The following is a 26,480-nucleotide window of genomic DNA, read 5'->3' on the forward strand; positions in this document are numbered from 1 at the left end:
TATTTTTTATGATTTACCTACTCGAGGATGAGCAGGAATTAAGCTTGGGGATGCTTGATACGTCTCCAACGTATCTATAATTTTTTATTGTTCCATGCTATTATATTATTAGATTTGGATGTTTAATGGGCTTTACTATGCACTTTTATATTATTTTTGGGCCTAACCTATTAACCGGAAGTGTCGTGGATTTGTCACGGCAGATGTCCTCATGAAAGGACTTAGTCGTGGAGCCATCGCTACGGGTTAACTTGAAGGGGTTAAAGCGGACACAAAGACAAAGGGTTTATACTAGTTCGGCCCCTTCGATGAAGGTAAAAGCCTACGTCTAGTTGTGATGGAATTGATGTGGTTTCGATGGCTAGGGAGCAAACAAGCTTCGCCTAGGCTCGATTTATTGTTGTCTGTCCTTGAACCGCCGCCGGGTCGTCCCCTTATATACACGGGTGACGCCCGTCGGTCCACAGAGTCCCACACCGGTTCATACTCGTAAGCCGGTTGGTCTCTCTCTATTCCTAACCTACAATACAAGTTTACATACCAAGCCGGTTTACGGCTACAGGTTCTAAACCGACTACAGGCCTTGGGCCTTCATCTGCTTAATCACCTTTACACTACTAATGAAGTTAACCCGGCCCAGGTAGGCCGGTTCACGCCTAGTGGTAATATCCCCAACATTAGGCCCCAGATTGATTTGAACTGGTTCATGTCAATCCTTCACAAAAATCTTTGTCTTCAACATCTTCTGGTAATTGGTAAACCGCCATGTCGTCATCATCTCTGGTTGCTATAAACCGGCATGACGTCATCATGAAGTTAACATTTATAACACCTTCTTTTATAAATAGATCTGCGATACCCAAGGCAGCAGCTCCACTTCCGAATCTTGCGGCTCCTGGATTCGCGCGCCTGACATACGTCCTCTGCCTTATAAATAGGACCGAAGGGTCATTTCCTTTTCTCCCCTTCGTCTCTTTCCCTTCGTCTTTCTCGCATCGCCAGCCTCGGAGCTCCGCCGCCGTCGTTGACCTCTGCACCGTCTTGGGCCGCTGCATCAACCTGAACGCACCAGAGCACTGCGGTAGCCTTCCGCGTCTTCTTCAACTCAGGTAAGTCTTCTGTTCTTCTTAACATAGATCTACTCTAGGGTTTCATGTTCTTGCCGTGTTCATCACTTGTTCATACTCGCACCTAGATTCCTGAACATACCTGTGAAACCTTGCTCTGACCAGCAGTAGCTTCTTAGTATCCGCCTGTAGTTTCACGCTCAAGTCCATAGATCTCATCTACATACCTGCCCATTGATTCACTTACGTTCTGTTTTAATCTTCTGAATATGTTCCATTTTTCTGAACTTGCTTCAGATCCATTGCTGCAATAAGACCTTGTGAAACCTGTTTCTGCATACTTAGCCATCCGCAACCTCAATTGCTTTCAATGTTTAGATCGGGCGGTTTAACTTAATATAGAAATAGTTAATAAACCGGTAGATACCATTAGTCCCCTTGTTGAACCGCCAGACTTCGGTAGCCATATGATGCCACTGCATAAAAATCCGGTTTAAAGGTACTGCCTCCGGTTTAACATTGTTCATACCAACGCATTCTTGAACCGGAATCACTTATTTCTTGTAGATCTCATCATGGCCAAACAAGTATATGAGTGCAACTGGGTTCCTTCTCGCGTCACAGAAACTCAGCTGGACGATTTAGTTTCGATCGGCGCTTTAGACAGCAAAGAGACTATACACTTGAGGGTTCCTGGCAATGAATGTCCTCCCACACCTCAAGAGGGAGAGGTTGTGATCTTTGCGGATCACTTAGCCCGGGGCTTCAAACCGCCCGGCTCTAAATTTTACCGAGATGTGTTAGCCAATTTTCAAATCCGCCCGCAAGATATTGGCCCCAATTCTGTTACCAACTTGTGTCACTTCCAAGTGCTCTGTGAGGTGTACCTTCAAGAGAAACCCACAATTGAATTGTTCAGAGACTGCTTCCACTTAAACCGCCGCACAGAATTCACTGATGGTCCCAATACCGAATTGGGCGGTATGGCAATTCAGAAAAGGAAAGAAATCACTTATCCTCATGCCAAACTGCACAGTCACCCCAAGGAGTGGAATACAACATGGTTTTACTGCAAAGATACTTCCCCTGATGATGAAAATCCCTTGCCTGGCTTTCGTCCGGAGCGGCTCAGCAATACACACCCCTTCCCACAAAGGTTAAGTGCCAAGGAGAGGAGTAAATACGCTCCGCAATTATCCAAACTCCGAGCCTTCATGCCCAACGGTTTAACATGAGTAGATCTTGCACACTGTTGGATATCATGCAGCATACTGCCTCTCGGCCGGCGCTCCGGTTTAATGTGCAAGTATACTGGTAGCATTGATGACCCACTTCGACACACCAACATTCAGCTCTCCGATGATGAAGTCACAAAGGCTGTGAAGAAAATGCTGAACGAACCGGAGCACCTCTGCGCTCAAACCGGCCTGGCCCCTTTCTGTGCTACCAACAAACCGCCAGCTGTAAGATTTTAATTGTACTTTTTACTGAACCTGTTATTGCTATCTCTGTCTGACATCAATTGCTGCTTAACCAGGGTGATAATCCATTTTGGAGCAAGAAGCTTCCACAAGACAAACCGGAGAAAACAGAACGGCCAACCCGGCTAAAGACCAAGGTTTTCAAGAAGCCTGCTAAGAAGAGGAAAACCACTGCTTCATCTGATCCGGCTGTTGATGATGATGTGGGTAACTCGGACCCTGAGGTAGAACTCGGTTCACTAGGCTTACTTTTTACACGCCTTATTGATAATGATACTTGTCAGGACGACGCTGAAGCCAGTAATGCTGATGTCGCTGAGGTAACTATTCTCTCTTCCGATTCAGATCCTTTGCCTTTGCCAAAATTTCGCCAGGGAAACCGGAAAATTAAATTTTCTCATCCTCTTGCTTACTTGGATCCCAAATTTCTTATGAAGACTCAGCAACATGAAGCTCTCCGCACAACCCGGCACAGCGGCCAGGTAGTTACCTCCGCCGGTTTACCAAACAATCCGGTTTGAAAACGCCGCTCCGAGGTCTCCGACCTTTTTATTAATTTACCTCCTAAAGCGGGTTTCATCCGTCAACCTCTTAATCCGCCCGACTCCGATTATCAGGTTACTTCCCATTCTTCCTCTGGTGAATCGTCGGCCACTCAGCTGCCACCACTGAAAATGGTTCTTGGGTAAGCTAGACTGAATATATGCTTCCGGTATACCATGTTATAACTTATGTTGTTCCTTGACTCTTTGTTTCTCTTCCAGGGCTAAACCTAAACCGAGCAAGAAAGCCCGCCTGAATAAAGCGGCCGAGGAAGATACTGCCCCTGAACAGGATAAAACACCAGATCTTGAAGCGTTCGTTCCTGAGGATATTCCCAATGATCCTCCTTTGCAAGATGATGCCATTATTGATAAAAGGCCTATCGATACCTCAGTCCCTGCCGATCAGCCTGCCAGCTCCGTCCGGATTGATAGATCCTGCAGCCCTTCAAAGCCTGCCGATAAACCGACCGCGCCAACGCAAACCGGCGAGTCCAAGGATGATGATGTTGTAATTACCGGCGTAGGTCACTCTGAACCAGGGAATCCTTTCGCTTTAGCTAAGCATACTATCAAAGAAGATTTCTCTGCCATGAACAAAGGCAAATGGGATGTTGATCTGGAAACATATGCTGCTCTGAGTGCCCGAGATCTTCATTCTGGTTACTTGAACCGGTTATACACTAGTCGTGACTGTGAAGCTGGCATGGTAAAGATGATGAGAGATAAATTTGAGGTAACTTCCTTATGCTTCTTCTTTCTTTAATTACTGCCACTGTATTAATCCTCCTAGCCCCCAAGGGCCGGTTTGTAATCTTCTTCAAACCGGGACTTGAATATAGTCCTCAATACTTTGAACTCCATCAATGTAGCCCCCAAGGGCCGGTTCAACTTAGTATAGTTAAACCGGGACTCCAATAAAGATTCTAACATCAGAACATAATTGAGCAAATAGCCATTAGCCCCGAAGTGCCAAGTTGAATACCTGTATTGAGCTTGGGACTTTGCGATTTAGTAACAGATGAAAATTGAAGGTGCATTAGCCCCCAAGTATCAAGCATATAACTTGTTATGTGGTTGGTACTTCAAATTCTTGTACCGTTTGTTAAAAGTCAAGCACTGTCTTTATGCAGGCTGAAGTGCAGATCAAAGAAGACATGATTACTGATCTGCAGGAAATTTTGAAAACCTAGCAAGCTGAAACCGACAAGGCAAGGGAAGAATTAACCAGCGCTTTGAGTATCACAGAACAGCTGAAGGAGGGCTTCGAGAAGGAGCGGACTGATTGGGCCACTGAGAAGGCCAATTTAATAAAAAGAGCTGAAAACGCTGAAGCTACTCTTAAACCGGTGGTAGATGAGCTGACCGCCGTAAAGCGGAAAGTACATTCCATGACCGCTGCTATCTTTGGTAAGTCCCTTTTGATTTCGTGAACAACTCTGGCCTGCTTATAATAAATCCGGTTTGTGATCTTTCTTGTATTGTTACAGGTACACGCATTGGTCACTTAGGGTCAGATGTTCGAAAGAAATTGAAGGCTGCCTACACTTTAATTGAACAGCTGTATACCGGAGCGCAACGGATCATCACCACTGCATCGCATAACAATCCGGCACCTTCCTTAATCCAAGACACTCTTAATAGGTTGTCAATGCTTCCTGCTCGGATTGAAGAACTAAAGAAATCTGCTGCTCGAACTGGAGCCATTAATGCCTTGATCCGGGCAAAAGCTTGGGTGCCGGATTTCGATCCTGTTGAAGCAGCTCAAGGCTATCTCAGCTTGAAGGAAGATGGCTCAGAGTTCAATGAAGATGATTTGAGGGCGATAAACTGTGCAGTACGCCCTCTGGCTTGTCAATTGGCTGAAGAGGTAGACTTGTCGCATTATCAAGCTCAGTACAATGACCAGAACAAACGAGTGCCTGCACCAACTCCTGAAGCGGAAAATCTGATTCCTCCAATCCGTAAGCATACTTACGCTCCTGATATTGAACCATCTTCTCTGATCCATGAAGAGGCTGTCTTTCAAGCTTTAATGGGAATCGACTGGTCCATTATTGATTTCCTGCCAATGGATAGCTATGAGGAAGCTCAAGCAGCGCGGGACGACCCACAACCATCAGACCGGTTTGATGAGCAAGCTTGAACCGGAAGCCGGTTTACATAACCGCTTTATTATGATCCGCCGGAAGAAAAATGATCTTATTTGGGCACCGCATTGCCTTGTAATAGGATAGTCAATATTTCTGTCTCGAAACATGCCTTCGTGCATAAGTACTGATGCTTTTGCTTGAAATCCTTAATTATATTTCCTGCAATCAGAAAAATCTTATACTGCGGTGGCGGTTATACCGCTAACCGGTTTATAACCTTGATATATATATATATATATATATATATATATATATATATATATATATATATATAGAAAGTCTATTAGTAGCCCAGGGTGAGAAATACTAATTCTTCATCCTGGTCAGTTGGCTGAGCCAGATCTTACGTCAGTGTCCAACGAAGTCGCCACGGTTTTAAGACTGTAAAAAGCCTACCGTCCCCGCTGTAAAATTACATCGGGTTGAGGTAATTTTACCTTTTATGCGTTGATGTCTCGAACCCAGCCACCTCCCCGTCCTTTTTTGCTCTTTATTAAAAAAGAAAAGGAAAAAAAAATCTACGGACGGTTTCGACGGCGAACGGCGGCATGGTGCTCAGCGAGTTGACTTGGTCTTGGGCGGCGCCGTCGTTGCTGTTGGCGGTGCAGACTCAGCGGCGCGGTGCTCGGTGGTAGTACGTGGCATCGGCGGTGTGGTGAGTTCTTTGGGTTCCTCAGTGCCGGGCAACGCGGGGGCTAAATCGACTGCGACCGCTTCATGCTCAACAACGGCCATGACGGCACTGCTCCATCTCGCGCGCTACGGCGGTAGTGCTCCATCTAGCAGGCTATGGCGGCGTCACGGTGAGCTCTCCACACTCTGGTTCATTGCCAGGATTTATTCCCCGGTATTTCTCCTCCCGTCCCCTCTCAATCCAGAATTCTAAATCAAGGAACTTAGGCATAATCCTGGTCACTACTTGCTGGCTGCGGCGGCTGCCATGGTGCTAGGTTTTGGCCTGTACATGTTTCAATTTGGGTGCACAAGTTTGAGTACGGCTTCGCCAGATTTGATAATGTGCATATCAGCAAAGACTGAACAAAAATTTGCATTGCCGTGGTGATCTGGCCTGCTTGGTACTGTAGAAAAATAGATGTTGGGGACAAATCAGGAAGAGCTTCTCTCCAGATCTGACCTATGGCCGCTTCCAGTCCTCCTACTAATCTTCTATCTTCCATAAATAGAGCTACCAACACTTTTGTGTCTAATGACTCCTTAGGTTCAGCGGCTTGTGTCTAATTACTCCTCCGTTTAGCATGCCCATATGCCGCATCTTTTGTCTGTCGTGGTCCATCAAATGTTAGTTATTCAATTAACAAACAAGAGGTAATTAGTGTAATCATTATTAGATCTATGCAGGTTTCATGTCTCTAGGTCGTACCGACAGAATTAGGCAATAAAACATGGGTTGTAAGATAACTGGGCTCATATACTGATTTCGGGATATATATTAGCTTGAAGTGAACTTACAGCTAGTACTCAAATTTGGGTGCACAAGTTTAGCTCAAAGAAGATGAAGCAAACTTACAGCTAGTACTGAAATGAGAAGTATCTCGGGTCTGTAGGTGCAGAATCAGGTTGAATTATAATGGATTTTCCCATTTGAATTGGCTTTCAAAGATGAATTGTCACCAGATATAACTTGCCTTCTTATATTTCAGTTGATAAAACATATAGGGTAATTAGTATTACTTACTTCTATATTTCAGTCCACTTTGATTCTTGCTGATTTGTTCTAATTTCTGTTTTTAGAAAACAATGGTTTAACCATTGTTTTTTGTGTTCGTGTTGTAGCCTGCTGTGGCCTAAGGCGAGCTCAAGCCTGAATCCATTAGTTTAGATTGTATTACTTTTCTCATTTGAGATTATGTGGTCCAGTTTTAATTTGTGTTGCTCCAGACCTAGTATATGCAAGTTCTGCATCAGATCTCTGTTGTGAAAGGTAGATCTTCTAGTTGATGCATATTATGGGCTTACTACCCGTGCTGTTATGTCATAACTATTAGGCCCTAATTTCTGATAGAATTTTCCTCCATTCAGCCTTTTTTATTTCCTTCTGAAATACATTCAGCTTGTTTGGGAGGGTCTACTTATAAGCATTTGTCTATTAGAGGTTGATATTCTGAAGTTGCTTTTGCTGCAATACAATGTTGGCATGTAATGTGCTTAGCTATATTACTAACCAATGACTAGATATGCAACGTTTCATGTAAAATAAAAAGAAAAACTTGGCTTACTTTCTGCATGTGGCCAAGGCATAATTTCTTATCCATCATAGAATGGATCATTTTTCTTTTGGTCAAGCAAGGCATTTGTTGCTACCTGACTAGAATGCATACATCAACTATTTACTACTAAAACAGGAATCATTTATCGAGTTATTTCTACTGGAGCTTACCTCTTTATCATCTGTTTTGGCACATTTTTGAAACAAACATAATTGTATACATATTAATTTCCCAGCCATTGGCTGTATAGGGATCCATATCAACCTCAGAACCATACCAAAGATCATTGCAATCACTGCGAGTCATGATGCTATATTTCCTTTTTTTTCTTAGGCTCCCATCATTCTGTAACTATTTTTCTATTTGATGGATATTACTTGCTACGTGTAGTCATTCCTTGGTTATTAACTATGTTTTGCCAAATGATGAGTTTTTTTTACCATGGGTTGCATTTGTTATGTTCTGTTTACGAGTTCCTGTAAGAGCTGGTACCCAGCAAACTATCGCTTTTGTTAAAGTAGGGATCAACCTTTTGTCAAAAATGGTTATCTACATTTTACAGTATATGCTTACTTGTTGTTCTATTCTTGTATTTAACACTCTGTAACTGCATTTTCTTAGGACTCCATTTTTTCCACTGTGGTGGGCGGTCGTCGATTCGCAATAGGCGGACCAGTCGCGCAACATCGTTGGTGGTCCTCAGTGTCAGGTTTCCTTCATTGTTGGCTTGCTTATTTGATGTGCTTTGCATCTCCTCCCTGCAACATGGTCAGCAACCAGGTCTTCGACGATGTTGCTCTCCAGTATCGCCCCCTCTTGATAAATTTGCAGTAGAATCTGTCTATTTTATACGCCCAATATGGTTATATTTAGTAAAGAAGTTTAGTTATCTGCCCATAAGTATGAATCTTTGTTGACTTGCAGCTTCTTTGCTACGGTTTATTTTTTGTTACTACGCATGTTCTAATATAGACTGTCGTCTTGCGGTCCCTTCATAACTTATTGGAATTTATTATGTTCCTTTCAAAAAAAAGTTCAGTACAAATTACGTCATGGATGTAAATTATCATGTCAAGCTTTGAAGCTCATAATCTTACATCGTCGAGCATGCAAAAAATTGTCATTTAAGCTCATAATTGTCATGAAGTTCAAATTGAGAGTTCAAAATTCAAAATGTACTGAAGAAATAAAAAATGATTCCAGGAATTAATAAATGTTCCCCACCTGCAAAGAGGTATAATATATACGAAATAATTTCAGAACAATGTTTCTGGAGATAATAACGTTCCAATATCTTCTGGACTACTAGTCATAGTGAATGGCACAATATAGATTTCATATTAAAAAATAGCTACAATTTAGGAACGCGGCCTTGTCATATTGGAAATTCAAGATTGCTTACTAATGCTGATTTTCTCCTTTTTTTCCTTATCTAAACACGGGGGCGCGCACCCTTATCCAAAAAAAATCATGTAGTAATTTTATGGCGCAATCTCTCCTGTCCTCCTGGGCATTTTCAGCGCTTGGGATGGATTCTCTTGCCCCTAATTTTACTTCACATGCAAACAATTTTACCTCACGCCCCTTGGTGCCTTCGTGACTTTGTCCTGTAGTGTTACAGGAGCAAGACTAAGTTTAAAGAACGTAATCTTACCTCACAACCATTTTTCCTCTGGTGGATGGTTCGGCTCTGTCCGTGGGTTGGCTGGGGTGAGGAATAAGAATTCCTTACCCAGGGTGACGAATAGCGCGACCCTATATATATATATATATCAATGTATTTAAAACATATAATCAAATATGTGATACAAAATACCTGCCATCGTTGGGCATGAAATTGGCTTAGCCAGGCTTGAAACGGAGTATGTGATAGAGGCCGGGGTGTCCCGATCTTTCGATGAGATGATAACTATCGATTTGGTGGAGACGACTTTGACGATCCGACTACAAACGTGCACGACGTTGCGCCTTAGCAATCGCTAAACCAACTCCGAGAGGTTATTGACCACGCCGGAGCACAATCAACCTAACCACGAAGGTCTATTCCTGCAAGCAATCAAAGAACAAGCAAGAATATGATAAAAGCAATCTGAATATTGCGAGTATATATGAAGTATTGATAAAGGTGGGGATCCGTAAGCGGTCTTGGTCTGGTCGTTGGACACAAACGAAGTACACGAAGTTGCAATGGCTAACTTTTAACTAAACAAATCCCAAGGAAAAGCTACTAGATGGATCTACTTATATAGGAGCAAGGGGTGGCGGCCAAGGAGGTGGGAGGACGTCCCAAGGCAGCCTAAAACTAAATCTAGGTCGTACAAGGCCAATGGGCCCAAGTGGAGGTGATGTAACACCTTTGGACTTGTAGTTTGACTCGGATTCTGCTGCAACATCAGATTGTTTCGTCCACAACTCAACGCTCCGGATGAATTTGAAGGTTATTCTAATTGGGTTGGAAAGTGCACGAAATCTAGTTTCCAACAAAAAAAGAATCACCCAATTCGGAGTCCGTATGAAAAACTTGTGTGCGTTTTGAGTCAGGTATGTTTGTGCAGTCCGAATCTGAATCCAGAACGTGAGAGACTTGGAATCTATCTTCTCTTGGGCCAAAAGTGACGTGAGAGAACTTTTTGGACAGCAAATAAACATCTCTTTCTTCCTTATCTTCATATGTGGATTGTACAAACGTCCCATACACCTGCAATTAGACAAAACACAAAAGTGTGTGAAGTATTTTTGTTCTGGATAACATAAATAGATTATTGAATAGTTTGCACTAGAAATCACCTGACAAATATGCATATATGCAATATTTTTGGTCATATCCAAGGTAGTCATGTCCTCATCATCCTCCCCTTCTTGAATATAAAGTCGTCCTCGGCGTTGCTTAATCTGAAATGTGGCTAACAAAAGAGACAAGGTGTACATGTTGTATATATATATGTCATCCATTTTTACTTCCCTTGATTTTTGCATATATGACACATGAATAGATGAGTAACTTGCATAGTTCATAAAATCTAAAGCCAAAAAATTAGCACAAGAAGTAGAAGGCATGAAAATATTGCAACTCAGTTTGCACATATAAGTGAAGCTCTTATTCATTTCAAAAGATTGACAATGTTCATCATTAAACCATCCTAACATTGGTGAATAAACCTTACTTGCATCAAATTTACATGCTACAACATGCTTAAATAAGCAAACATGCAATAAGTCATTCAACACAGAATCATCACCAATATTAGAGGTCATATCAAAATGATTAAACATTGGTTCTTCTGCATCAATAGTTAATTCAATGGGTGCACTCAAAATTGTTGGTATTTCAGTTGTTTGATCACATGGCAAAGTCAAATTATCAACGTAGTCCTCTAAAATAGGTGGTGTGATCAAAGTAGTGGGTAGCTCATCAGATGGTGCATTCAAATTGACAAGGCATTCATCATTCTCATGTAGAGATGGAAGATCAGTACCTTTGTCATTACCTCTTATGATCAACTCAGATGATATAGCCACTCTCGGGGGCGATGTGTCACATGGTGGAGGTGATGTAGTCCTGACAACAATGGATGTGGTTGTCATAGTATGCCTAGTAGTTGAAGGAACAATCATATCAACTCTTGGAATGTGCACCGTGCGCTTGTTCTCCTCGTGGCCAACACGTCGTTTTATTTCCTGTTCAGCTTTGCAAGCAAGATGAAACAAATGGTCCATAGGATAACACTCTTCATGAATTAGTATCTCTTGAATATCACGGTTTAATCCTCCCCAAAATCTATCCATAAAATCATCTTCACTTTCTTCTAAAGAGGAATGCAACAAGGTAGTTTGTAAATCATCATAATATTTTGTTACAGTTTCACTACCTTGTTTTAAGTGTTGCAACTTCTTAATCATGTCACGAGTATAATAAGCAGGGACGAAAGTATGTCGCATGGCAAGTTTCAAATCATCCCAAGTAGTAGGTATATAATCAGGGTGTAACCGACAATATTCACTCCACCAAACCAAAGCATAACCAGTGAAAGAACCAACCGCAACCTTAACCTTTTTATGTTCATCGAAATTATGGGAAGCAAATATATTTTTTATGTCGAACTCCCATTCAATATATAAAGCAGGTTTAAAATGGCCATTAAATGGTGGTATAGATACATTAACCTGATCATGTGCATTTGAATGTTTGTGCACCTCTCGTGACGGTTGTGGTATTTGCAAAGGTGGTGGCACGTCTCCCGCGATCGACAAAGCCCATGAATTGACTCTGGATCCTGTCATGATTAGTAGAACAAGAAACAAAACCCAAAAATAATGTTCCTATAACTACTAGGATGTGGTTGTAAAACGCTCACAGTAAAGCCAATATCAATGTCTTACAAGTTCTTACCATGCAGCAGGCGGTGATCGGCAACCAGCGGTGTCAAGTAACTCCGAATATTGAGTAAAGCGATTGCCAGGGGAGCGTACGTATACACGGTGTAGAAATATGTGGAGCTGGGTTGGCTATATATGGTAGCAAAAGATTAGCAATAATCAATTCAAAGATGCAATGTTGAATAAACGCTCAACGACGGTACTATGCTGGTCCTAGGCTAGACCGGACTAGAGACGCGAGCCTAGAACACTAATAAGGTCACGGCGTAGCACAACTAGCACCAATGAAGGATACTAAGTAGCTCTTGACAGGAAGATATAAGTGAAGATCACAACGGCAGTGAAGATAATGATGAAAAACAACTGCCAAGCAGGATATACAACAACTCTCTCTCCAACTTTCCTCTTGAAAAGTTTGAGACAATTTTCTGATAAATTCTTTCAAAGAATGCTACTAACTCAAGCTTTCCAATGCAAAAAGAATCACTCAATTCCGAGTTGATATGAGGAGTCAAAGAATTCTAAAACTGGCCTGAAAAATTGGAACAAGCTGTGTTCACGAACTTCGGAGGGCAAAAAGACCTATTTAGAAGCCGATTTTGAGGTGTCAAATATTGAACAAGCTTCTGCAACTATTTAGATGCGGCTCGTCGCTATCTTCAATTTGAGTACTCACGGAGCCAAAACGGACTTCGTATGAGGAAGATACACCTGTTTTACCGAACAGTGCGCAAAACAGATTCCAATCCGAATTCAGGTACGAGATTGATTCTAGATAGATCCAAATTTTTTTCTTCTCTCTTTTTTTTTCTCACGCTTTTTTTTCTTTTTCTTCTCCCTCTTTTTCTTTTTTTTTTCTTTCCTTTTTTCTTTTTTTTTCTTTATCTTCTTTTTCTCCCTCTTTCCAAGACAAACTAGATAAGATGCAGATTCGATCAGGCGAAGATGTGAGTGACCTCAACTATGATTATGACAATAAACAGTGTGTAGCACGTGGTGGAAATTGGTGTGGGATGGTGGACAGCGGATGGGATAATGATGCAGCGGCTGCGTGATTAATGTGAACAGAACTCGAAACTCTAAAGGAACTAGACACTAAGACCAGCAACTCGACACGGCGATGCAACCGATAATTCAATAATGCAAACAATGAAAAGAAAATTGCAAAGACTCAGTCTGGCTAGGACAAAGGATGAATGGATCTAACTTTTGTTTTGTGGCTTTTTCTTGGACAATAGGTAAGAAAATAAATATAATCTAGAAAAAACTGGAAATTCTCACCGAGCAACCTGAAAACTGATACCACTTGATAGAGGCGGGGGTGTCCCGATCTTTCGATGAGATGATAAATATCGATTTGGTGGAGACGACTTTGACGATCCGACTACAAACGTGCACGACGTTGCGCCTTAGCAATCGCTAAACCAACTCCGAGAGGTTATTGACCACGCCGGAGCACAATCAACCTGACCACGAAGGTCTATTCCTGCAAGCAATCGAAGAACAAGCAAGAATATGATAAAAGCAATCTGAATATTGCGAGTATATATGAAGTATTGGTAAAGGTGGGGATCCGTAAGCGGTCTTGGTCTGGTCGTTGGACACAAACGAAGTACACGAAGTTGCAATGGCTAACTTTTAACTAAACAAATCCCAAGGAAAAGCTACTAGATGGATCTACTTATATAGGAGCAAGGGGTGGCGGCCAAGGAGGTGGGAGGACGTCCCAAGGCAGCCTAAAACTAAATCTAGGTCATACAAGGCCAATGGGCCCAAGTGGAGGTGATGTAACACCTTTGGACTTGTAGTTTGACTCGGATTCTGCTGCAGCATCAGATTGTTTCGTCCACAACTCAACGCTCCGGATGAATTTGAAGGTGATTCCAATTGGGTTGGAAAGTGCACGAAATCTAGTTTCCAACAAAAAAAGAATCACCCAATTCGGAGTCCGTATGAAAAACTTGTGTGTGTTTTGAGTCAGGTATGTCTGTGCAGTCCGAATCTGAATCCAGAACGTGAGAGACTTGGACTCTATCTTCTCTTGGGCCAAAAGTGACGTGAGAGAACTTTTTGGACAGCAAATAAACATCTCTTTCTTCCTTATCTTCATATGTGGATTGTACAAATGTCCCATACACCTGCAATTAAACAAAACACAAAAGTGTGTGAAGTATTTTTGTTCTGGATAACATAAATAGATTATTGAATAGTTTGCACTAGAAATCACCTGACAAATATGCATATATGCAATATTTTTGGTCATATCCAAGGTAGTCATGTCCTCATCAGTATGTATAAACCGTTACCATCAAAGGGGAGAAAACAACTCCCATGTAAATCATGCTGGGTCATTATGAGCCCCCCTGCTACTTCATGATGTTAACAGGAAAGTTAAACCGGGCATATTTCTCCGGAATACAAATGAACCGATTTCCATCAGCTGAACCGGTAAAAAAAAGTATTGTTGGTTCAAAGGAAACACAACAAAAAATTGAAGAATAGTCATAAAAGAAATATGGCAGCAAAGGCAATGATAAAAACCGTTTGCAAAAACATGCTTTACTGAGCTGATCAGATGGTGATACCATGGTCGGACAGGACCAAGCCCCCAATAGGAGTGACAATGGTTCAAGTCAGCCAGGTCCCCAAATGAAACCGTGGCAATTATGCCGATCAAGAGGCGTGGCAATGGTTCGGGTTCGACCATGCCCCCAAGTGATTTTGTGGCCTTAGGCCGATCAAGAGGCGTGACTGGTTCAGACTTGACCATGTCCCCAAGTGATCTGGTGGCTTTCGCCTATCAAAAGGTGTCGCGTTGGTTCGGACACGACCAAGGCCCCAAGTGATATCACAAAACTGTTTTGAAAAACAAATTTCAAGGGGTAAACCGGAGGCCGTTTTAAAACAGAACCACTCCATGTAACCACGCATGATATGAAAGGACAGAGACCCCGCTTTAGCTGAGGCTCCGGTTTTATTATATCAATGATAATATATACACTGCCATAATATGTACATAGATAGAGCCGATGGCTCAAGTGTAGTAAGGCCGAAGATGAGCTATATTCCACGGCCTGTTGGTCTCCTCCTCTGACGTGCGTGAGTCTTTATGCTCTCGAATATCAATCAAATAGTACGACCCGTTGTGCAGATTCTTGCTGACCACGAAAGGTCCCTCCCAAGGTGGGGATAACTTGTGCATATCCGTCTGATCTTGGATGAGCCGAAGCACCAAATCTCCTTCTTGAAAAATCCTGGTTCTGACCCGGCGACTGTGATAGCGACGAAGATCTTGTTGATAAATCGCCGAGCGGGCAGCCGCTATGTCACGCTCCTCATCTAATAGGTCCAAAGCGTCTTGCCGTGCTGTCTCATTGTCCGCTTCAACATAAGCCACCACACGAGGCGAATCGTGCCGGATATCACTAGGGAGAACCGCCTCCGCTCCGTAGACCATAAAAAACGGTGTGTATCCTGTGAATCGGTTGGGCATAGTGTTGATACTCCATAGCACAGATGGTAGTTCTTCAACCCAACATCCCGGTGTTCTTTGCAATGGAACCATAAGCCGGGGTTTGATGCCTCGCAAGATCTCTTGATTAGCTCGTTCTGCCTGCCCATTGGACTGGGGGTGAGCCACTAATGATACGTCAAGTCTGATGTGCTCACGTTCACAAAATTCCTTCATAGCACCCTTGGATAAATTGGTACCATTGTCAGTAATGATACTGTGTGGAAAGCCAAAACGGAAAATCACTTTTTTAACGAACTAAACCGCTGTAGCTGCATCACACTTGCTGACAGGCTCCGCTTCAACCCACTTGGTAAACTTGTCAACTGCCACCAAAAGGTGGGTTTTCTTATCCTTGGACCTTTTAAAAGGTCCGACCATATCCAGCCCCCAAGTCGCAAACGGCCAAGTAATTGGAATCATCCTCAATTCCTGAGCCGGCACATGAGCACGCCTTAAAAATTTCTAACAGCCATCACACCGTTTAACCAAGTCCTCCGCATCAGCATGAGCTGTTAACCAGTAGAACCCGTGACGAAACGCCTTAGCCACCAGAGACTTTGAACCGGCGTGGTGACCACAATCCCCTTCATGGATTTCGCGCAAAAATTCACAACCTTCCTTAGGAGAAACACAACGTTGAAACACCCCTGATACACTGCAATGATGCAATTCGCCATTGATAATTGTCATAGATTTGGATCGCCGGACTATTTGCCTGGCTAGAGTCTCATCCTCTGGCAACTCTCCCCGGTTTATGTACGCAAGATAGGGAACTGTCCAATCCGGTATAACATGCAGGGCTGCCACCAATTGAGCCTCCGGATCAGGAATAGCCAAATCCGCTTCACCTAGGAGCTTGACTGACGGATTGTGCAACACATCAAGAAAGACATTAGGCGGGACCAGTTTACGCTGAGAGCCCAACCGGCTTAAAGCGTCCGCCGCTTCATTTTTTCGATGATCCACGTGATCCACCTGATAACCCTTGAAGTGACCTGCAACAATATCCACCTCACGACGATATGCAGCCATGAGTGGGTCTTTAGAATCCCAAGTGCCAGACACCTGTTGAGCTACGAGGTCCGAGTCACCGAAGCACTTAACCCGACTTAGATTCATCTCCTTAGCCATCCGGAGACCATGGAGCAAGGCTTCATACTCAGCTGCATTATTAGTACAAGGGAACATTAAGCGGAGAACATAACAAAACTTATCACCTCGTGGGGAAGTTAACACGACTCCAGCCCCCGAGCCTTCCAATTGCCTGGATCCATCAAAATGGATAGTCCAATATGTGTGATCCGGTTTCTCCTCTGGTGCTTGCAACTCGGTCCAATCATTGATGAAATCAACAAGTGCTTGAGACTTCACCGCCGTCCGGGGTACGTACTTCAATCCGTGCGGCCCAAGTTCTATAGCCCACTTGGCAATCCGGCCGGTCGCCTCCCAGTTCTGTATGATATCGCCCAAGGGAGCTGAACTGACCACTGTGATAGGGTGCCCTTGGAAATACTGCTTCAGCTTCCGGCTTGCCATGAAAACTCCATATACCAGCTTCTGCCAATGCGGATACCTTTGCTTGGATTCAATAAGCACCTCGCTGATATAGTAAACCGGCCGCTGAACCGGATATTCCTTGCCTGCCTCCTTGCGTTCTACCACAATAGCCACGCTAACTGCACGAGCATTGGCCGCTACATATAACAATAACGGCTCCTTGTCGACCGGAGCTGCAAGAACGGGCGGATTGGCTAATTGCCGCTTCAAGTCCTCCAACGCTTCATCAGCAGCTGGACTCCAGACGAATTGATCTGTCTTTCTCAACATCTGGTACAAAGGGATGGCCTTCTCTCCGAGGCGGCTGATAAACCGGCTCAGTGCGGCGATCCGACCCGCCAAACGCTGAACATCGTTGATACACTTCGGTTTAGCCAGGGAGGTGATAGCCGTAATCTTCTCCGGATTAGCCTCAATTCCTCTGTTGGACACAAGAAAGCCCAGCAACTTGCCTGCCGGAACACCAAAGACACATTTGGCAGGGTTAAGCATCATCTTGTAAACCCGCAAGTTGTCAAAGGTTTCCTTTAAATCATCAACCAGCGTCTCCTTCTGCCTTGACTTGACTACAATATCATCCACATAGGCGTGCACATTGCGGCCGATCTGTTTATGCAGGCAATTCTGTACACACCGTTGATAAGTGGCTTGGGCGCTCTTGAGCCCAAAAGGCATAGATACATAGCAGAAGGCTCCAAAGGGAGTAATAAACGCCGTCTTCTCCTGGTCCTTAACCGCCATTTTGATCTGATGATACCCAGAATACGCATCCAAAAAACTCAAACGCTCACAACCCGCCGTGGCATCAATAATCTGGTCAATGCGGGGGAGGGCAAAAGGATCCGCTGGACAAGCCTTGTTGAGATCCGTATAATCCACACACATACGCCAAGTGCCATTTTTCTTAAGAACCAGCACCGGATTAGCAAGCCACTCTGGATGGAACACTTCAATGATAAAACCAGCTGCTAAGAGCCTGGCCTACCTCCTCCCCAATAGCTTTGCGCCTCTCTTCGTTAAACCGGCGGAGAAATTGCTTTACCGGTTTATACTTAGGATCCACATTAAGAGTGTGCTCAGCGAGTTCCCTCGGTACACCTGGCATGTCAGAAGGCTTCCATGCAAAAATGTCCCGATTCTCACGGATGAACTCGATGAGCGCGCTTTCCTATTTAGGGTCCAAGTTGGCACTGACAGTGAACTGCTTGGACGAATCGCCAGGCACGAAATCAACAAGCTTAGTCTCAGCCGCTGATTTGAACTTCAGATCTGAATCATGCTCTGTCGTTGGCTTCTTCAAAGGGGTCATGTCCGCCGGATCAACATTGTCCTTATAATATTTTAACTCCTCCGTGGCACAAACCGACTCCGCATAGGCCGCATCACCTTCCTCACATTCCAAAGCAACCTTGCGGCTCCCATGAACCGTTATTGTCCCTTTGTGACCCGGCATCTTGAGCTGCAAATAGATATAACAAGGCCGTGCCATGAATTTGGCATAAGCCGGCCGCCCAAACAAGGCGTGATACGGGCTCCGGATCTTCACCACCTCAAAGGTTAGTGTCTCGGATCGGGAATCATGCTCGTCCCCAAAAGCCACCTCCAGGGCTATCTTACCAACAGGATATGCTGACTTGCCAGGCACCACACCATGGAACACCGTATTAGACGGTCTGAGATCCTTGTCTGGTTAGCCCCATGCGGCGGAATGTCTCATAGTACAGGATGTTAATACTGCTCCCTCCATCCATGAGTACCTTGGTGAATTTATAACCTCCCACCTGAGGGTCTACCACTAATGCCAACTGGCCCGGATTGTCAACCCGGGGGGGGGGGGGTGATCCTCCCTGCTCCACACGATAGGCTGCTCTGACCAGCGTAAATAACGCGGTACGGCCGGTTCAACAGAGTTTACTGCTCGCTTATGAAGTTTCCGGTCGCGCTTATCCGAGCTAGTTGTGAAAACGTGATACTGCCCATTGTTCAACTGTTTTGGCTGGCTCTGATAACCCGACCGCTGCTGCTGCTGCTGTTGGTTGTAACCCCCTTGACCGTTCTGATTATCCTGGTCATTATTACCGCCCTGATTGAAACCTGAACCGGAAGCTCCATCGTGACCCGGCCCATGGAAACCGGATCCTGAGCCACCACCTGATCCACGGTCATACCGGAAGGCATTAGAGTTTTTAAATTCCTGCATAATGAAACAATTCTTCCAAAGGTGGTTAGCCGGCGCCTCCTTCGTCCCGTGTTTTGGGCAAGGCTGATTCAGCAAATAGTTTAAACGATCCGGGTTAGGATTTGGAGCCCCATTACGATTCGCCGCTTTACCTCTGCGCCGCTGACCCTTGTCCTGCGCATTAGTGTTAGCCACAAAGTCCAGGCTGCCATCCGCCTTACGTTTGCCTCCGTTTCCATGGCCCGCCGGTTTGTATTGATGCCCCTTAGAGTTGCTATTCTTCTTTCCCTTCCCTGCTTCGTCATCGTCGGTATCAGGATCCTTGGTACTATCAGAATCAGCATACTTCACTAAAGCGGCCATGAGAGTTCCCATGTCATTACAGAACCGCTTCATACGCCCTAACTTTTGCTTTAGAGGCTTAAACCGGCAATTGCCCTCCAGGGTTAAGATCGCAGAGTCAGCATTGATCCTGTCAGACGAGTGCAAGACTTCAGAAACGCGGCGTACCCAATGGGTTGTTGACTCTCCATCCTCCTGAACACAAGCCGCCAAGTCTACTATGGATTTAGGCTGCTTACACGTATCTTTGAAATTCTGGATAAACCGGGTCCGCAACTGGGCCCATGAACTGATAGAATTAGGCGGCAGGCCCTTCAACCAAGTACGGGCTGTGCCTTCAAGCATCATGGTGAAGTACTTTGCACACGCGGTCTCATCCACATCCAGCATCTCCATTGCCATCTCGTAACTCTCTACCCACGCTTCTGGAGATAAATCAGCGGTGTAATTCGGCACCTTGCGCGGGCCCTTGAAGTCCTTGGGCAGGCGTACATTGCGTAAAGCGGGGACTAAACAGGGTACTCCCAAGCTAGATGCGACCCCTGGCCCGACAGAGGTGGTTGGACGAACCGGTGTAAGCTGATCCGCCTCGTTTTGTGCTGCTAACTCGGCCTCCCTTCGTGCCCGGGCCCGGTCCACTACATCCTGAGCATCGTGAACACCACCGGCCGGGTTATTGCCACGGGCCGCTTCACGGCCCCGCGCATTGCTTGATATGGCCGGTTCATCCAGGCACCTACTATAGCTCCGGCTTGGACGGGGTGTTGAATGAATCCGATCGCGGCTGTATGAATATGCCTCCTGTTGAATCAAAGCGGTCCGGAGAAGTTCCTTAACCCGGCGCGTCTCTATTGCTTGCGGAGAGTCTCCTTCGACCGGGATAGCTTCTAATCGCGCAGCAGCTGCGACAAGATTGTCCATAGGATTAGAATAATGACCCGGAGGTGTCTGGACCGGCGGAGGAATCACAATGTTCTGCCGAGGAGGTTCCATCAGGCAGGGTTGGACCGTCGCTCCTGGCCCTGGTGCCTCGACCCGGTTTACCTCCAGGTGCCCCGGCGGATTACTGGTTCCCGCTCCCGGAGTGTGAAAGAGATTTCGAGGGTCGAACCCTAACGGCAGGCGTGATCTGTGCTTCCGCTTCAAGACTTCCTGTGATGCGTTCTGGTCGAGCATAAGTTTATAGGCCTGGGTGTCCAAAGCGGCCCGCTCTGCGGCCATCCTGTCCTTCTCTGCTGCCAAGTCGGCTTTGGCTTGTGCGATCTGCTCTCTCACTTTTGCAATCTCTGCATCATGGGCCTCCTGATCCGCCGGATTGGCCTCTGCCATCAGTACAGCTAGTGCATCAAACAGGTCAGACAGAACTTGAACTGGCGGGCGCACAAGGCCTCCTGCCCCTGCTGCCGCTGCCGCTGCTGATCCGGAGAGCATTGCTGCTGCGGTCGAGGAGTGATTCGCCGCCTGTGTACCGGCCATGAATATTCCAACCCGGTTGATCTGCTCAGGGGGGTCCGGAATACTGTCGCCATCGGAACAGCCCCTAATCTGGTCGTCTTGCAACTGATACAATGATTCTGTCTCGCCGGTTGAGGACTCGTCGCCGGAATAGACGACGGTCTCGCTACCATATTCTGACTCGTTCCCATGCTCTCCTCCGTGGATGACTCCCACGAAGGCACGCCTCACGGCCGGTTTAACCTGGGTAGATCTCGCACGCTGAGCCGTCTCGACGAGGTCGGTGCGGATGTCCGGCTCAGGCCCAGGCTCACCAATCTTGCCGATAAAAACGTGTATGCCACCAAAGGGGACCCGGTACCCGTACTCGATCGAGCCGGCTTCAGGACCCCATCCTGCATCGTCGATGTAGAGCTTGCCGCGACGACTCTTGGTCATCCGGCCCACAGCATAGCCTTCGAGTCCTTTGAGCTTGCCCTCCAAGATCATCAAACCATCGTGCGATAGCCCCACGGTGGGCGCCAACTGTCGTGGATTTGTCACGGCAGATGTCCTCATGAAAGGACTTAGTCGTGGAGCCATCGCTACGGGTTAACTTGAAGGGGTTAAAGCGGACACAAAGACACAAGGGTTTATACTAGTTCGGCCCCTTCGATGAAGGTAAAAGCCTACGTCTAGTTGTGATGGAATTGATGTGGTTTCGATGGCTAGGGAGCAAACAAGCTTCGCCTAGGCTCGAGTTATTGTTGTCTGTCCTTGAACCGCCGCCGGGTCGTCCCCTTATATACACGGGTGACGCCCGTCGGTCCATAGAGTCCCACACCGGTTCATACTCGTAAGCCGGTTGGTCTCTCTCTATTCCTAACTTACAATACAAGTTTACATACCAAGCCGGTTTATGGCTACAGGTTCTAAACCGACTACAGGCCGTGGGCCTTCATCTGCTTAATCACCTTTACACTACTAATGAAGTTAACCCGGCCCAGGTAGGCCGGTTCACGCCTAGTGGTAATATCCCCAATAGGAAGCCTAGTGTAAATTGCTGTTTTTTGCCTATTTTAGTGTTTCACAGAAAAGGAATATCAAACGGAGTCCAAACGGAATGAAACCTTCGGGAGAATGATTTTTGGAACAAACATGATCCAGAGGACTTGGAGTGGACGTGATGAAAGAAGCGAGGAGGCCACGAGGCAGGGAGGCGCGCCTGCCCCCCTGGGCGCGCCCCCACCCTCGTGGGCCCCTCGCAGCTCCACCGACCTACTTCTTCCTCCTATATATACTCATATACCCAGAAACATCCGGGAGAACAATAGATTGGGAGTTCCGTCGCCGCAAGCTTCTGTAGCAACCAAAAACCTCTCAGGAGCCAGTTCCAGCACCCTGCCGAAGGGAGAATCCATCACCGGTGGTCATCTTCATCATCCCGGCGCCCTCCATGACGAGGAGGGAGTAGTTCACCCTCGGGGATGAGGGTATGTACCAGTAGCTATGTGTTTGATCTCTCTCTCTCTCTCTCTCTTGTGTTCTTGAGGTGGTACGATCTTGATGTATTGTGAGCTTTGCTATTATAGTTGGATCTTATGATGTTTCTCCCCCTCTACTCTCTTGTAATGGATTGAGTTTTCCCTTTGAAGTTATCTTATCGGATTAGTCTTTTAGGATTTGAGAACACTTGATGTATGTCTTGCGTGGAATACCCGTGGTGACAATGGGGTATTCGATTGATCCACTTGATGTATGTTTTTGTGATCAACTTGCGGGTTCCGTGCCTTGGAAATCTATGCATAGGGGTTGGCACACGTTTTCGTCTTGACTCTCCGGTAGAAACTTTGGGGCACTATTTGAAGTTCTTTGTGTTGGTTGAATAGATGAATCTGAGATTGTGTGATGCATATCGTATAATCATACCCACGGATACTTGAGGTGACATTGCAGTATCTAGGTGACATTAGGGTTTTGGTTGATTTGTGTCTTAAGGTGTTATTCTAGTACGAACTCTAGGATAGATCGAATGGATAGAATAGCTTCGTGTTATTTTACTACGGACTCTTGAATAAATCGATCAGAAAGAATAACTTTGAGGTGGTTTCGTACCCTACAATAATCTCTCCGTTTGTTCTCCGCTATTAGTGACTTTGGAGTGACTCTTTGTTGCATGTTGAGGGATAGTTATATGATCCAATTATGTTATTATTGTTGAGAGAACTTGCACTAGTGAAAGTATGAACCTTAGGCCTTGTTTCCTAGCATTGGAATACCGTTTATGCTCATTTTTACCACTTGTTACCTAACTGTTTTCATATTTTTAGTTTACAAAAACCAATATCTACCATCCATATTGCACTTGTATCACCATCTCTTCGCCGAACTAGTGCACCTATATAATCTACCATTGTATTGGGTGTGTTGGGGACACAAGAGACTCTTTGTTATTTGGTTGTAGTGTTGTTTGAGAGAGACCATCTTCATCCTACGCCTCCCATGGATTGATAAACCTTAGGTCATCCAGTTGAGGGAAATTTGCTACTGTCCTACAAACCTCTACACTTGGAGGCCCAACAACGTTTACAAAGAGAAGGTTGCATAGTAGACATCAACAAGTAAGTTGAATAGACATATATCGACAATCAATCAATGTTTGATTGACCGAGAACCAGCTCATGTCCGGTGCGGCGTCTGAGCCGAAGGTAATTTATAAGGATCAACTAATGATTGCCTGGAAGTTCCGCTGAAAGGGAAGAAGGGTCGACGTCGACGTAGTCGATCACAGCGGCATCAACATCCTCGGGGTCTACCCGAGAGAAGAGGGGCAAGAAACAATAATTATAAAGCAAGCATAGCATCACAAAGTATAACATGGCAATATGTTGTGCGGGGTGTGACCTAACGTATGGCTAGATGATATAGGTGAACGGGGAATTCAACCGGGAATGTTTTCCCGGTTCCGGACCAGTGTCAGACAGATGACCGAAGGGGGAATGTTCCATGTTCACATAGTTAGAGGCATCTGACAGGTAAACGGACCGCGTATTTGGATTCGCCTGTCGTTCTGAGCAACTTTCATGTAGAAAACATTTTCATCTGAGCTACTATTTATTTCCTATGTTTTTCTAAAGTTTTAATCATTTTCTGAATTTATATATATTAACAGAAATGGAATTATGACATCAGCATTCTGCGGGGATGACGTCAGCAGTCAACACACTGGTTGACTGGTCAAAATGACCAGTGGGGCCCAATCGTCATAGACAGTATCAAAGGTTTATTTTAATTAGATAGAGTTAATTAGCAATAGGGCCCACATGTCAGTGACTGCTTAGGTGAACTAATTAATCTTATTTACAAAACATTTTAATTAGTTTAATTACATGGTGGGGCCCACATATCAGTGCCATTGGGCTACCAACTCAGCATGTTGATTGGGTTAACCCAGTCAACAAGGCCCCCATGGCCTACGGGCATTGACCCAGGGGTGGGGCCCGCCTAGCCACATCGACGGACGGCGCCGGAGCAACGCCGGCGAGGCAAAATGCCGCGGTGCGGGTCGGGAGGTGGTCGGAAAATCTGCTCCAGCCACCGTTTTGCGCGCATTTGGGCGCGTTCTAAATCGGAGACCAAACCGCGTCGATCTGCGGCGGTCTCGCGGCCAGGGAGGCTCTACGGCGACGGCGGCGAGCACATTGGCGGCGAAGCTCGCGGGTGTGCTACGGGGAGGCGGCTGCTGTGTGAATTTGCACGTGTATTCGGGCTCATTCAAATGCGGGAACATCACCGCGTCGTTCTAACCCAACGGTGCGGCTATGGTGGTCGGAAGCGACGGCAGCAATGAGCTCGGGCGGCGGACAGAAAATGGCACGGCGGTGAGCTAGCCACGGCGATGCACAAGGCGCGAGGAGAGGAATGGAGGAAAGAAGGAGCTCACCGAGCGGCTCACGGTGGCATGTGGTCAGTTTAGTAGCAGCAGCGAGGTCGCCGGAGTCGGAGGGGAACGGCGGCGACCGGAGATGCAAACGAATGGGCTCGGTGCTTCAGAGTCCCTTGGCTCCAACGAAAGGCGTCAGGCGACATGGAAGACGGCGGCGGAGACGTTGGTCATGGTGGCGAGGCGAGTTGGTGGCGGTGGCCGTGGTGGCGATGCCACACAGCGATGATGGAGCAGAAAAGGAAGAATGAGTCGAGGCGGGCGCTCCGGCGGCCCCCAGCGCGGTCCAGTGGCACCAGACGAAGAGGACGATGGCGCTGGAGCTCCAGGATAGGCCGGCGAGGCCGGAGGAGCCCTGTGGCCGCGGGATCGACCGACACACGTCAACGGTGGTGCTCGGGAGGAGGGAGCGTGTGAGGAAGAGTGGAAAGGTGGATTTGGGGGAGGAGAGGGGCAACTGGGAGTGGGGAGAGAGGATCGAGGCGACGGGAAGGATCGAGGCATGCTACGTCTTGATCTTGCGTTGGTTTTCCTTGAAGAGGAAAGGGTGATGCAGCAAAGTAGCATAAGTATTTCTCTCAGTTTTTGAGAACCATGGTATCAAATCAGTAGGAGGCTCCTCAGAAGTCCCACGCACCTACACAAACAAACAAGAACCTCGCAACCAACGCAATAAAGGGGTTGTTAATCCCTTCACGGCCACTTGCGAAAGTGAGATCTGATAGAGATAATATGATAAGATAAATATTTTTGGTATTTTTATGATATAGATTGGAAAAGTAAAGATGCAAATAAAAGTAGATGGAAAGCTTATATGATAAAAGATAGACCCGGGGGCCATAGGTTTCAGTAGTGGCTTCTCTCAAGATAGCATAAGTATTACGGTGGGTGAACAAATTACTGTCGAGCAATTGATAGAAAAGCAAATAATTATGAGATTATCTAGGCATGATCATGTATATAGGCATCACGTCCGTGACAAGTAGACTGACTCCTGCCTGCAACTACTATTACTCCACACATCGACCGCTATCCAGCATGCATCTAGAGTATTAAGTTCGTAAAGAACAGAGTAACGCATTAAGAAAGATAACATGATGTAGAGGGATAAACTCATGCAATATGATATAAACCCGATCTTTTTATCCTCGATGGCAACAATACAATACGTGCCTTGCTGCCCCTGTTGTCACTGGGAAAGGACACCGCAAGATTGAACCCAAAGCTAAGCACTTCTCCTATTGCAAGAAAGATCAATCTAGTAGGCCAAACCAAACTGATAATTCAAAGAGACATGCAAAGATAACTTAATCACACATAAAAGAATTCAGAGGAGATTCGAATATTTCTCATAGATAAACTTGATCATAACCCCACAAGTCATTGGATCCTTAGTCTACGACTCCCTCAGTAGCCACTGAACCAGGCTTCAATGACGATGAGTCCGGCACGCAGATTGTCTTCGGCATTGCAAGGCGGGTTCCTTCTTCGAATATTCCAACATAGCCTTCCGAAAATAGAAAACGTGTTCGGCTATGCAAAACAAGTACCACACACAACCGTAGAGAGTATAATATTTCACGAGTCCGATCTGCTGACAACTTTTTGTAGTGTGACATCACGCCACTGCCCGGTCATTATTCGAACCGTTTTTAGCCTGCTG

The sequence above is a fragment of the Triticum aestivum genome, chromosome 7B (genome assembly GCF_018294505.1).
Source record: "Triticum aestivum cultivar Chinese Spring chromosome 7B, IWGSC CS RefSeq v2.1, whole genome shotgun sequence".
Classification (NCBI taxonomy): Eukaryota; Viridiplantae; Streptophyta; class Magnoliopsida; order Poales; family Poaceae; genus Triticum; species Triticum aestivum.